This window comes from Danio rerio, chromosome 10, assembly GCF_052040795.2.
Source record: "Danio rerio strain M-AB ecotype USA chromosome 10, GRCz13ab, whole genome shotgun sequence".
Taxonomy (NCBI): domain Eukaryota; kingdom Metazoa; phylum Chordata; class Actinopteri; order Cypriniformes; family Danionidae; genus Danio; species Danio rerio.
In genome coordinates, this window is record NC_141030.1 from 8,675,586 (window position 1) to 8,689,046 (window position 13,461).

At 40.6% G+C, this 13,461-nt stretch overlaps 2 protein-coding genes across 7 annotated transcripts in view; both read right to left on the bottom strand.

The window, feature by feature from the left end:
• Positions 1–13,461, bottom strand: part of LOC147841961 (uncharacterized) — a 280,011-nt gene that overhangs the window by 232,248 nt on the left and 34,302 nt on the right. The gene's annotated exons all lie outside the window — the stretch shown is intronic.
• The window catches only part of csgalnact1a (chondroitin sulfate N-acetylgalactosaminyltransferase 1a), a 91,683-nt gene that overhangs the window by 62,155 nt on the left and 16,067 nt on the right, over positions 1–13,461 (bottom strand). The window lies entirely within an intron of this gene.

The following is a 13,461-nucleotide window of genomic DNA, read 5'->3' on the forward strand; positions in this document are numbered from 1 at the left end:
GGATCAGATTCGTAGGTGGAAAAAAGGTCTCCTATATGATAATTCATTTATTTTCTTTTCTTTTCTTTATTAATCTAAGGTCGCCACAGCGGAATGCAGCGCATGCCCTTCCAGCTGCAAACCATCACTGGGGAACACCCATACACACCCATTCACACACATACACTATGGACAATTTAGTCTTCACAAATCACCTATAGTGCATGTCTTTGACCTATGGGGGAAACCGAAGCACGTGGAGGAAACCCATGCGAACACGGGAAGAACAGGCAAACTTCACACAGAAATGCCAACTGACCCAGCTACGACTTGAACCAGTGACCTTCTTGCTGTGAGGCGACAGCGCTATCCACTGCGCCACTGTGTCACCCCTTATATGATAATCAGCACATCAATTCTTTTTTTGTGATTATTTATTTATTGCAGAACAAAGCCAGCATACATAGCTAGGAACAACTATATACAAGCCAGGGTTTGCATTAAATGGAAAAGAAATAACTATACACAAAAAAAAAAAAAAGCTCAGGGGTGAGAAGTGAGCTTTATCCACTTCCAATATAATATTATTTATCTTTCAGCATGCTTTAGGTTATATAGTTATAATATAGGACATTTTCTAAATTAAATCAGACCATGCTTTGATTGTTTGGACTTTAGCTCTGTTAATTCTTGCTGTAGAATGTTCCAACAGTGCAATATTTCTTAGTTCAATGAGCCACATTTAGTCCGCTGGAAATGCTTGTTCATGCCTTATTTTAAATCTAACATTCTTGGCTGCAGTTAGTGCAGTATGAAATATCACTAGTAGCAAAGAATTCTGGCCCAGATTTGGCATAAAGCTTGCACAGCAGGCATTCATCCGGCACTGGCATGAAGCATGTGGGCCAAACATGGCCCGGGTTTGGCAGAGGTGGCACCGTCTTTAAGGCGGCACACAAGATTTGGGCCAGATGAAAAACGTAGTATTTGGCCCAGATTTAAAATTTTGATAAGTGGGCCATGCGAGTTTGGCCAGTCTTGACCCACATTAAAAATACACTAAAATCATTTTTGAGTAAAGAAAAAAAAATTCTACCAATCAGGTCACTTTGAGAAAAAGCGTGCCCATGTGCCTAAAGCGCATCACTCCATGGGTTTATCAATTTCATTGCAATCGTGACACACCAACCTATCTGGCCCAGTTCAGGCCCAGTTATGAGTTATTAACTTGGCAGAGACTTGGCCCAGATATGGTCCGTGTTTGGCCCTTGTCTGGAAGCCAGATTTGGTCCAGTCATGTACCGTAATTCACTGCAGCATGTGGGCCAAGCAAAACCTGATTGTGTGGGCCAGAGCTGGGCCAGAGAAATTTTGCTATGTGGGATCCTACGTTGGAAAGTGTTTAAGTTTGATCATAATCACTCGATAAACAGATAATGGGGTATTTAGAAATAAACATATCACACAATTCTGAGATAGTTTGAAAGACCTTATCTGAAAATGATAAGGTGGACATTCAAAAAACATATGCTTAAATGTCCCCACAGAGTTTGAATTACACAATGTATAAAAAGTGGTAGGAAATCACTCCATTTGGTGAAGCACATACGGAGTTGCATAAGCCTTCAGTGAGTGTGGATCAGTTTATAGTGTACACCAGGGGTCACCAGTCTCGTTCCTGGAGGTCCGTTGCCCTGCAGGGTTTAGCTCCAACTTGCCTCAACACACCTGCCTGGGTGTTTCAATACCTAGTAAGACCTTGATTAGCTTGGTCAGGTGTATTTGATTAGGGTTGGAGCTAAAATCTGCAGGACACCGGACCTCCAGGAAAAAATGTGGTGATCTCTGGTGTATACTGTAAGTTGATGGGCAGGATTCTTACACATCACCTGGATACTTTCCCAAATCCAGTCCCAATTCAGGCCTGTTCATTTTTCAATATTGTGACGATGGGGAGTGCAACCGAGTCATAGTTAAGCAGTTTGTTATAAATGCATGCGATTGCTACACATGACTGAGAAAAATTCACACAGCTCCAGTTTAGCTTAGCATTATCATGCCATTATTCACTTCTTCATTTCTTTTTGGCTCAGTCCCTTTACTCATCAGGGGACGCCACAGCGGAATGAACCGCCAACTTGTCCATCATATATTTTATGCAGCGTTTGCCCTTCAGGCCGCAACACAATACTGGGAAACACCCATAAACACCCTCATTCACACTCAAACACTACGGCCAGTTTAGCTTATTCAACTCACTTATAGCGCATGTCTTTGGACTTGTAGGGGAAACCGGAGCACCCAGAGCAAACCCATGTGAACATGGGGAGAACATGCAAACTCCACGCAAAAACACAAACTGACCCTGCCAGGGCTCGAACCAGCAACCTGCTTGATGTGAGGCAATTGCTCTACCCACTCCGCCACCATGCTGCCCTATCATGCCATTAAGCAGGCAAAGAGATTTTTTAGGTATTGCATTATGATGAGGTGAGGGCACAGGGTTCAAGTGAGTCTATCTAGTTTACAAACACCCTGTGTTTGTTTTAAAGTGACCGAAAGGTATAAATTCAGGACCCATGCAGCCAAGCAAAGCATTCTGGGATGCCCCCATAGCCAGAGAACAGTGCTGTCACTGATGTGTGAAAATCGGAGATGTGTGTTAAAAGCAGTCTAATGGGAACACGCCTGACAAGTCACACAGGGGGAAGAACAGCCGCACTGTAAGTCTGAGCAAACACACTCTAGAGGCACTGCATTCATAGACGTACACACATGCAAAAAAAATACATATGCACCCGGTCACAAACACATGTGCATCTGTGATCAAGGGCACACACAGGAACACTGTGTTAGCGAGTGGGAAGGCTGTGGTGTTAAAAGATACAAGGTATGAAAAGAGTGTAAAGACACGTAGGAATCTCTGAATATGTGCGAGTGCTTGTGCGAGAGTGTGTGTGAGCTGACTCACCACACAATTAGCTCTTTATGGGTTAGTGGGAGGCTTGATTTAATGAAAGGATTAGTTATGTTAGCGGTGAATACTGGACTGTATCAAGGAGAGTTGGCCACACACCAGCGACGAGGAGGGGGATGTCTATTTATCTGAGACTGGCACTCAAATATGGACTCTCGCAATTATTCAAACGCTCTACTATCCATCAGTTCACTCACTCACCTATTCATTCTATAATTCATTTATTCATTCATCCAATAAGTCATATTTTGATTTACGTAATCTTTTGAAACCCTCATTTACTTGCTCACTGACTCATTCAGTTTTTTCAATTGCTGGCTGGTTCATTTTCTTTCTGATTTTCAAAGTTTCTAGTAAAAGAAATTGCGAATGTCAGTTGGAATAAGGGAGTGTTGATACATTGCTTAACAGAAAAGGAGATGTAAATTGATTTTTTTATGTTATATTACAATTTTTTTCAGTGGCTTTGTTGCATTTCTCATAACACTATTTACATTGGCACAACACTTAATGCATTTCTCAAAACAATTAGTCATTTGTGCACATCATAGTAGCAGTTTCTCATTCCTTCAAATTAATTGCAAATGCTTTAGGACATGCAATAATTGCTTTTGTACAACTCTCTGCTGTTTTATAACATTATCAAAGTATCTCATCACAGTACAGAAACCGCATTAGTGAAAATAACCAACAATTTACTCTTAGCTGCTGACCAAGAGTGCATCTTGCTATTAGTTTTACTCGATCTTAGTGCCGCATTTGACACCATTGACTACAATATCCTCATAAATCGCCTAAAGTCTACAGGTGTCCAGGGACAGGCTCTACAATGGCTTAAGTCATACCTAGCTGACTGTTACCAGTTTGTGAATATTAATGGACAGCCTTCACAAGTCAGCCCAGTAAAGTATGGGGTGCCTACAGGATCAGTTTAGGCCCTTTGCTGTTTACAATATACATGCTACCCCTGGGAGGCATTATTAGAAGACATGGGATCAGCTTTCACTGCTATGCAGATGATACTCAATTATATATTTCAACTAAACCTGATGAGACGTCTGAACTGTCTAAGCTAACTGATTGCATTAAAGATGTTAAAGACTGGATGACCAACAATTTTCTTCTCTTAAACTCAGACAAAACAGAATTATTACCTATTGGGCCTAAATCCTGTACACAGCAGATCCCACAAGTTGACCTACAATTGGAGGGATACAAAGTTAGCGTTAGCTCTACCAAAAAAGATCTGGGTGTCATATTAGACAGCAATTTAACTTTTGAAAATCACATATCCCAAGGCACAAAAACTGCTTTCTTTCATCTCAGAAATATCGCTAAATTATTAAGTATGCTATCCATCTTAGATGCAAAAAAGCTAGTCCATGCTTTTATGACTTCTAGGCTAGACAACTGTAATGTTCTGTTTGCTGGCTGCCCAGCATCCTCTATTTACAAACTTCAGCTAGTACAAAATGCAGCTGCCAGAGTTCTTACCAGGTCTAGAAAATACGATCATTTCACCCTAATTTGATCCTCCCTACACTGGCTGACTGTTATGTTTTGTATTGAATTTAAAATATTGCTTCTTACCTATAAAGCTTTAAATAATCTAGCTCCTGTTTATTTAACCAACCTTCTGTTTCGCTACAATCCAACTCGCTCTTTAAGATCTTAAAACTCATTGCTTCTGGTAGTACCTAGAATAGCAAAATAGTAAAGGAGGTCGAGCTTTCTCATCTATGGCTCCTAAACTCTGGAATAGCCTTCCAAAGAATATCCAAGGCTCAGACACACTCTCCCAATTCAAAACTAGATTAAAGACCTATCTTTTTTGTGAAGCATACACTTAGTGCATCACTTAGTGATATGATACATGAAGGTGCTTGTTACGGCCCAAACTCAAAACTGGCTCGAATAACAATAACAATCAAGGTTTGAGCCGAACATATGGAAGACACAGACGTTCAATGGTTAAATTGACGTTCCGTCGATACGTTTTATTTTTCCATAAATCATAAGTTTTCAAAAGACAAAACATTAACAAAAATCAAGTAGACAGGTAGGGCAGCTAAGGTAAACAGGTCTCTGACTATACTGCTTTAAACGGACAGATCTTACCTAACTCCCGTGAAAGGAATAAAAATAGGTGAGTCTTCCGGGCCACTGCTTACCTTCGCTAAACTAAATAAATAACAAAATGTGACTATGAAAAATAAACCCCTACCTGCTACAAAACAAAGTATCAAAATAAACAAACTAGTTAACACATTACAAACTAAGAATCAAAAAGATTAGCAGGAACAAAACACTAAATGGAGCGGCATCCGGATGAGTGATCGACTTGCGGAGCACCGCCAGCCAGACCGCCTGAGCACAAGCCACCACCAAGCTGAGGGAGGGCGAGAGACTTCAAGGTAGAATGAGAGAGAGAGAGACGCCATTGCTGTCAGCGTTATATAGTGGGAATCCCCAGTGACGTCACGGGCAGGTTTCTTAATCTCATTTATATACAGTATGAACAGAAGCTACGCTAATTATTCTCTTTATTCTCTATTTCCACCTGGGGATGCTCATCCCGAGGCCCTCAGACCACGCAGTGCCACTGATTCAATCCAAGACCAGCGACGAGAAGATCCCAAGGTTTCCATATCCTGGACCAGGCCGTATCCTGAGCAGCTGCTGTGATAGTCATGGTGGAGTGGAGAGCTTGAGACTGATTCTTATGATGCTCAAGGGACAGACGAGTCTTCGCTGAGGCCCAGCTTCCAGCCCCCAGTGCTTAGACTGCAGCACTGCACAAGAAGTTTGGCCAATGGAGAAATGGTCATACTCATCTGAGTCTAGTTCTCTCGAGGTTTTTTTTCTCTTCACTTTCACCAATTGGTGAAGTTTTTTTTTTTCCACTCGCCGCTGTCGCCACTAGATTCCATGGTTGGGATCTGTAGAGCTGCGCATCGATGGATTTGCTCTTCAGTGTTTGGACTCTCAGTAGTGATTATTAAACGACACTGAACTGAGCTAAACATAACTGTTTAGTGAGCTGAACTACACTATTTCAATTTACCATGATCTTTTATGTGAAGCTGCTTTGACACAGTTTACATTGTAAAAGCGATATACAAATAAAGGTGAATGGAATCGAATCGAACATTATCATTTGCTTATGTCATGTCAGTCAACATGAACTAAACTTGTGAATGCTGAATAGTCATGGTATATAAAACTACTCATTTCATTAGCTGAGTCTATCTTGAGTCTATCTTGTTCATAAACAATGGTGTCAGGACTTTTCATCTTGATGACACTGACACTTTCATTGACATAAATACTTATAGGAATGAGCTATCCATTTTAAGCAAGTGACACACTTTTGCAGGTCATAAACTTGCAGTTTGTACTAATTGTTTTGAAAAATGCATTAACTGTTGTGCAAATGTAAATAGTGTTGTGAGAAATGCACCAAAGCCACTGAGGAAAACTGTAATCCAGCACTAAATGAAGTCTGTATAAAATAGAGTTAAAATGCTTTTATTGAGTTTCATTAATACCATCAGTTTGTATGAATGAGAATAAGAAGTGTGTAAATAAAAAGTATGACCAATTCATTTAATAACCTCTTTATATTTAATAATATTTGTTTTTTCTTTTTCTTACGGAATGATTCTTTCATTCTGATTCATTAATTCTGATTCATTAAATCTTATTCATTAAATTACCTACTTGTTCATTCATTCACTCCCTGAATGATTCATTCAGACATTCAATAATAAATCATTTACTCTCTGAATCATTTCATCAATCACATTTTCACTGATTTTATCAATCATTGGTCAGTTAAATCAGTTATCTGTTCTTTTTTTTACTCACTGAATCATTCATTCGGACACTCATTAAATCATTCACTCACTGAATCATTCCTTCAGTCATATATTCATTCATTATTTCAATAACTGAATGATTCTTACAGTCACTTATTCCTTCATTCACTCACTGAATGATTAATTCAGTGTCTTATTCTTTCGTTCTATTGCTCTCTTAATGATTCATTCGATTGTTTATTCATTCATTCACCAACTGACGAATTTATTGATTCATTTGATACATTTTTTCACTCACTGACTAAATCATTTATTCAAGATTTACTAATTCACCAACCTATTAGATATTATATATGACAGCACTGTTATTAGAAAACAAAGGTGGATATAATTCTGATGCAGCAACTGTCTGTCTCTCAAGGTGGAGATATCTTTTAATTTCTCCTCATCTCATGTCAGAATTTACACGTGATCAATTGGGGCAAAAGACGCCTCGCACCATGTTATGCATTTCCAGCTCACTTGTACAGTCGCCAGGACGAGCACAGCACGAGCCTGCCAGCGATTCATTCTCTCTGCTGTGCTTATGCCATACAAAACCCGAGCCAAGACCACGGACCAAGCACACGGCTGAGCAACACTGGGGAAACAGGAGGGGCTCGATAAGCTTAAACAAATGAGAAACAGAAACACTTCTGAAACAAAGAGTGCTGCTGTTAAGTGATGTTGATTTGTTTTATTAGATGTTGGCTTGTTCTGTAGTTTTGCCAAAACTTATGTTATAAAATTAGGCTAATATTTAGCTGTTGATAGTCAGACTGACTGACCAGCTATATTTCATTTATCAGTTTGGACTTGTTGAGTTGGTTTGGTTTTTGGTTTGATTAACCATTTGTAACCCAGGCATTCTCTTTTTAAACACCTGATGGCCCTTTTTTGACATCAATATAATTGTTATTTCTCAATGTATTCATTATGAACAATAAAACATAAGTTAAATGATTAAAGAATGTCTGTTTTCTAATTATTTTTTGTAAACCCTCTATAGGGTCACCAGTAATCAATGAATGTATTAGTGCAAGTGTTTGTTTCTCTGTGCAATAATAAGTACATATTTAATGATACAGGTCACCATTATTCCTATAGATGTCAATCTCTGATGTACAATTATGCTGAGATTTGTCACTTATAATAATCACAGGCTTAAAGGCAACACAGCACTGGGAAACACCCATACAGTCTCGCATATGGCCAATTTTTATTTACCCAATTCACCTAAAGTGCATGTCTTTGGACTGTGGGGCAAACCGGAGCACACCCACGCGAACACAGGGAGAACATGCAAACTCCACTCAGAAACGCCAACTGGCCCAGTCGGGACTCAAACCGACGACCTTCTTGCTGTGAAGCAACAGTGCTAACCACAGAGCCACAGAGCCACCGATATGGCTTTATTGTAAAGAAATCATGTGAACTGTCACTGTCAATCAAAATATTTATTGATATGAAGATATTGATAAGGCATTGAAAATGACAGTTAAACATGGGCCACTGAAATTGTACTGGAAAAGTACGCTCTGATCATTAAGTGACGGTAATCATCTGCTCAAACTAGTGTCAAAGGGTTAGAAAACAGTTTAGCTGCACCTTCTTCGAATGTTATCACTCGACTGAATTGGGTTATCAGTGGTTATTAGCTGATAGATATGAGCAGTAGGGGCCTTACTGGTAGGCTCAGAAGGCTGTTAACATCCATCCACATGGTTAATCAGCTATACCAGTGGTCACCAAACTTGTTCCTGCAGAGCCGGCGTCCTGCAGATTTTAGCTCCAACCCTAATCAAACACACCTGAACAAGCTAATCAAGGTCTTACTGGGTATACTTGAAACATCCAGGCAGGTGTGTTGAGGCAAGATGGAGCTAAACCCTGCAGGGACACCGGCCCTCCAGGACCAGGATTGGTGACCCCTGAGCTATACTAATAAAAAAACTCCAGATCCAGATCTGTTTTTACATTACTGTGATGGTTGAGTTTAGGATTGGGGTAGGCGTAGACAATAATTAAATATAATTAATGGGAAATTTAATAAATATAAATAATTCTCGTTAATTTCAGCCCACAGCCATGTGATCTATAGCTGATTAACCACATGGTAGGATCATAACAGCATTCTGAGCCGACACTGTAAAAACCCTGGTTGGTTTTAATTTTTAAGCTGAATCAAATTAACTTTATGAGTCCACTGAACTTACATTATTCTAATCTGACATAAAACAGCTTGCTTAACTTATAAAATTAAGCTAGAACATGATTAACTTAGTTTAATGAGTTACAAGTTTTCTGTAAAGCTGAAAGAATGGTGGAAATCTTTACAGCAATGTGAACATTAAGTATATTTCTTTCAGGTTGGTCACATTTACATTTCTCTATATGCAGAATGACTTGCATTTTATGTTTGTGACTCTGCATATATTGTACATGCAGGGCCGGCGCGTCCATAGAGGCAACCTAGGCGGCCGCCTTTGGGCGGCAGAATAGAGAGGGCGGCATCTGAACACCTCCCGCACCACCCGCGACCGCAGTTATACCCGCGCCTAGGGCGGCAGAGAGGGCGGCATCCGAACACCTTGCGCACCACCTGCGTCCGCACTCCGCAGTTATATCTGCGCCTAGGGCGGCAGAATAGAGATGGCGGCATCTGAACACCTCCCGCACCACCTGCGACCGCAGTTATACCCGCGCCTAGGGCGGCATCCAAACACCTCGCGCATTACCTGCGTCCGCACTCCACAGTTATATCTGCGCCTAGGGCGGCAGAATAGAGTGGGTGACATCCGAACACCATCCGCACTACCCGCTTCCGCAGTTATACTTGCGCCTAGGGCAGCAGAGAGGGCGGCATCCGAACACCTCACACACCACCTGCGTCCACAGTTATATCCGCGCCTAGGGCGGCAGAATAGAGAGGGCGACATCCGAACATCTCCCGCACACCACCCGCGTCCGCAGTTATACCCGCGCCTAGGGCAGCAGAATAGGGTTCTTCACTTTGATAACCGGTCATTTTCGTTTTTACTTTCGGGTTTAGGGCGGCATGATCGTCCTTTGCCTAGAGCGGCAGTTCAGCTTGCTCCGGCCCTATACATGTTAGTTGTTTTGTGTTTTATTCTTGATTGTTTCTTTTATTTCTAAATCTTTTTAATGTGAAGCCTAAAGCCTGATTTATACTTCTGCGTCAGGTGACCGGCGTAACCCACGGCGCATGCAACGCGCGTGGCTGTGCATTTATACTTCTGCGCGCTGTCTCTGTCGGTCTGCATTAACACTTCCGAAACGCTAGTTGGCAGTGAGGTGTAAATGTTCCTCTGTGTCGAGTTTCTTCTCTGCTTTTTTGCTTTTCCTGAACACTTCCGGGATGTACAAGTGACTCAAACTCGCTCATTTTGAGGCAGGAACCGGCGGACGTGCAACAACTTTAACTATGAGGTAAACACAAAACAAAACTTTCCATCCGGAGCTCCTTCACAGGACTCCACACTTGTAAACAATCGCTCGCGCCATTCGCGCAGCTCTCGGTCCCGCCCAGACTCGTCAGCGATACCAAGCCGACCAATCACAGAGCTTACGCTACGCGTCGTTGCGACGTGTAGTTACATTTTTTGAGAGGTGCACGTCAGTGACGGCGATGGCCACGGCGAAGGGCTATGCGTCAGCGCTGTAGCATACGCCGGCGTTTGACGCAGAAGTATAAATCAGCCTTAACCATAGACGAGGGCTTTAAATTAGCTTTATGCTATATGCCCTATGTACGCAACATTGGTTATATTTGTATAGCAATGTCAAGTGTCCCTGTTAAATAAACAAGCAAATAAAAAAATTTAAAAAATACAATGACTTAAAAACATATACTGTCAGACCTAAGTGATTAAAGGCCCCTATTGGCCCATATCTATCAGTTAATAATCACTGATAACTTCCATTCAATCGAGTGATAACATTTGAATTGGCTGTTTATAGCCCTTAAACAAATACCAATCTATCTATTTTAGATATATCTGTTTTAGTAAAGACCCAAATAAGAAATAAGGATTTTTTAATATGAATTCATGTTACAGTTGATTTACCCAACTTTATACACACCAGATACCTTCCTCAAAACACAGCTATTACCCTAAAGCTGGTTATAGACTTCAATAAACAAGGCTTCAATATATACAAACACAATTAGCCCTACATACTGAACATTTTTTATTATTATTAATGCCTTCAGTTTCAGGTCACTATTTTCTTACAACTTCCTGACAACTTCCTCAAAGATGTTAATCAGAGTAAAAGCCTCTGCATGTGTGCAAGGACTGGCAGGTTTGCGAACCAGGCACATTTACATTAGTTCAATTACTTTCACAAGCTCTGATCTGCAGAGTCAGCTGCAGTTATACTATCTGGCTGTGGTGTGCAGTCAGGAAATGGTGTGTGTGTGTGAGTAAGTGAGTGTTTTTTTCTTTGTCCATTTGCAATTTTTTCCTTCAGAGGCTTTTGCTGACCCTCGAGCCTGGAGATGTATCCTGTGTTTTTCACACGTCTAATATATAAATACACCAGTCTTTAACCAACTTAAGATAAACATATTCCTTCCTCTTCTTTATGATGAGCGTAACTTCTATGATTAAGAGAGTGAAGATTGAGTAAATGATGACAGAGTTTCCTATTTTTGGTGAACTATCACTTTAAAAAAACATCTCTGTCAGAGTTAGCATGAACCATGAAGATCAAAATTAAGTTTAAGGACACTGTTTAGTCCTATTCAAAGTTAAGATAAAAAAGTTATTTGGTTATTAGTTATTAAAAAGTCTAAACTAAAGTAGTGTAGAGTAGAAAACACACAAAAGAGATAACCACAAAAGAGATAACCGATGGAAATTGTTGAAGTCATCCTATTATAAATGTAAAAAACAAGAAATCCCCTTTTTATGACAAACTGGACCAGCTACTAGGGCATATATTTGTGAGGTACACATTTGATTGGTTTCCCAGTGCTGGGTTGCTGCTGGAAGGGCATAAAACATACACCAGAGTAATTGGCGGTTCATTCCCCTTTGGTAAACCAACCACTAAACTGAAGGATAGTGAGGAAGAGAATGAGTGAGATCTGATTAGGATTCTGTGGTGTCCAATTTCTTCCTTTTCACTAACCCGCCACCAGGTACAAGATGTCTGTCACGATGGGCTTACAAAATACAAGAGATATCCAAGTGCAGCAATAGAAGTTTTAATAATAAATAAGGGGACAGGCCAGGTTCAAAAATCGAACAGAGACAAAAGTAAAACCCAATAAACAAAAGTGTATCAAACAAAGTTAGAACAGGAATTCAAAAATATGATCATAACATGAAACAAAGTGAACAAACAAACAAACCAAAACGATGAGTCAGTGAGCAGACTAGGTACAGATAAGAGCCGGACAAAACAAACCAGAATCGAGTGAATAGGATGCACGAGCAACCAGCAAAAATCCAAAGGCAAACTAAACACAACATAACAAGGCTTATAAAGGCAACAATAATTAGACAATGACAGACAGCTGGAAACAATTAGTGATCACATGAACTACAAAGCAGGAACAAACCAAAACATAACTAGTGTCCAGAAAACCACAAGATGGCACTACAGCAGACATGACAATGTCAACATGACGTCAGATTGACATTGTACCCCAACGTCGTGGGACATTGTATTTTGTTTGGAAATTAAAATTGGTGACATCAAAACCAAACTACAGGCAGACATCAATGTCCAATGTTGAAGAGATGTTGCACTTTGGTTACTTTCCAACGCCCTAAAAACCTCAAAATTTCAACGTCTAATGATGTTATAGCTTAACGTAGTGTGGACGCCACCAGACTATTCAGCGCCACTGATTCGATCCAAGACCAGCGACGAAATGATCCCAAGGTTTCTATAATCCTGGACCAGGCCGTATCTTGCGCAGCTGCTGTGGTGGTCATGAAGGAGTGGAGAGCATGAGATTGATTCCTGTGATGCTCCAGGAACAGACGAGTCTTCGCTGAGGTCCAGCATTCTCCAGCCTCCGGCGCCTTGACTACAGCTCTGCACAAGACGTTTGACCATAGGAGAAATGGTCATGCCCAATTGAGCCTGGTCTCTCTCGAGGTTTTTCAATTATTCACTTTCGCCAATTGGTCAAGTTTTGTCCTCGCCGCTGTCGCCACTGGCTTGCAAAGTTCGTGATCTGTTGAGCTGCGCATCGATGGATTTGCTCTTCAGTGTTTGGACTCTCAGTAGTGATTATTAAACCACACTGAACTGAGCTAAACTGAACTGAACTCAAACTCTGAGAACTGACACTGTTTTATTTACTACGATTTTCCACGTGAAGCTTCTTTGTGACGAAATATATTATAAAAGCGCAATAAAAAAAAATGTAAATTGAATTGAATTGATTGGCTCCAGTACTAGAAGGCGGAGCTTCATTCGCCATATTGACAGTTACACTTTTCCCTATTTAAAAGTATATGTGTGACACGTCTTGTGTATTCTATAGTCTTTTGTACAGGGTAGCGCTTCTTAAAAATGAATGTGGTACCAAACTGCAGTGGTGGACTGGCCATCAGGAGCCATAGATATATACTATACAAATTTCAGGCTCTGGCACTGTTATTAGGC